Here is a 2150-nt window from a genome sequence, read left to right on the forward strand (position 1 = left end):
GCGAAATACCTCTCTCTCTGTAATGCCACACTTTATTATATTGCGTTTTTGTATAGCATTGATGGTTTCTATAATTGCGACGTACAGTGGTGGTATTAAGAGGTGAATTAAGTCGGGTAAGTCTCCACTGAAGGCCCAGGTACCAAATGCACGGCCCACCACTGGTGTCATCAATACTCCTGTAGCGTTAACAATGTAAATGTCCCTGCTTAAACTCCTCAGGGAATGCATTTATGGGCTTGTCTGTGGGTATTTATGAATATCATCGGGTGTTTTGCACTGAGCCAGTTTAAAACAAACTGTATCTTGTTGAGCTGAGTCGCTCCTTCTGGTCTCATCTCCATAACAGCAGCGTATGCAGTTCAGCCACACCACATGAGCAGCAGCAGCTCTGTGTCCTCTCAGACAGTGTTGTCTACAGCTCTTTCTGGTAAACACCCAGAATCCAGCTGAATCCCTGGACATGACCCCTGCACACTGCTGCCCCTGCTTCAGTAACTCATCCATCTGATATTTCAGATAATCTGGTTCTATTTATACATGCAGAGCAGTGTTTTCAGAGAAGCCTTTATACAGTATTGCCTTGCAACTACTGAGCTCATTACACCTGTAGCCTTATCCTGTGGCTTTTTGGAAATGATGACACGGTGCTGGCACTTCTACTTGATTCATATTTCAAAACAGCATGTAAGTTACAGTCTACAAGATAGTCATGTACAACTATATTCAAAAACCAGAAAGGAAAGGTTGCAGTAATTCCCCACAAAACCAGCACCGTTGTCACTCTTTTTAACAGTGCACATGTTCCAGAAGAAGATGTCATTCCTAGACTCCCTGGCACCAAATGTGCACAGAGCACTAATAGTTGCTTGCGGAGGCCAAGATGTCCCACAATGGCCCCACCATCTTGCCCACTTCTCTCATATTTGATGTGATGAGTATGAATCCTGTGAAGCAGAAATCAGTCAGCTGCCCTAGAGAAACAGTCAGAGGCAAATGACCAGGGTTTGTCTACAAACAATTCATCTCCAAGCAGCGTTTCCTGCAGAGTGCCCGAATATGGATTTGTAATCAAATTAGTTTGAAGATAATGATTGCTGTTTTACATTTTGGATGGGTTTTAGATGCAGCAGTTGGAGGAGAGGCTTATGAACAATCAGCTGATACATCATTACAGATAATTACAACTGAATATATTTGTTTAGAATATTGTCTGAAACTACATAAAACATTCTTGGGCCTCTTAAGAATTTCATGAAATAGTGATGGAAGTCTGGGTAAAAGCCATTACAACTTGATTATTCCCTTATTTAACACCAGTTAAAGTGATGATGTTAAGAATCATGGTGATACAAGAAAGATATTTAGGTTTTTATACATTTGAGATATGTACGAGGATCCGTAGCCTAATATAAATACAGATGTCTTAATATTTTTTACTGTGAAATAATCAGCAGCATAGCAACAATGAATTTTCTCATTTTATGCTATGTAATGATGTGACAAGGCAGACAATACACTCCTGTTCATATTACCTTTCAAATGAAGACGCTAGTAGATGCAACAAAATGAACTAGGTGTGCAGTGTTATTACTTTTATGTCATGTATTGTTTCCATTTGTGCTGTTTCCCTGAAGGGGGCATCAGTAACCATATGGCTAGAAGAGAGTGGTGTTAGAGGTAAAAAATCCCTCTATGTTTAGACTGGACATAGAGACACAAAGCAGGATTGGGATCAGTTTCCTTCAGCAAGGAAGGAAATAAGCATTTTGCTTCAAATGTCATACTTGAATTAATTTTGCAAGAGCTGATGGGAGCTGCAGCCTACAAACACAGCTCTGATGCTCTCCACTGTTATGAGCTTTAATCTGGCAGAAAACGATGCTTCAGTCCAGCCATTTGTATTTGTCCTGTCTACGCGGCCTCTTCTGTGAGAGCGGAGGTCTTTCAGAAATCAAATTTAGTTGCAGTTTAAGAGCACTGCAACATAATCCCACTTCTTAGGAAAAAAAAGCAGAGCTGTAAGGATGGGAGCCTGTAATCTCTGTGTGGCCTCTTTCTGTGCACTCTCTAAGCCCTCACTCATCCTTTCTGTCCATCCTACCACTTGCAACACTTTACCTCTGCATGCAGCTGGATGGGGCCATGTA

This window comes from Monopterus albus, unplaced genomic scaffold (assembly GCF_001952655.1).
Source record: "Monopterus albus unplaced genomic scaffold, M_albus_1.0 scaffold136.1, whole genome shotgun sequence".
Lineage (NCBI taxonomy): Eukaryota > Metazoa > Chordata > Actinopteri > Synbranchiformes > Synbranchidae > Monopterus > Monopterus albus.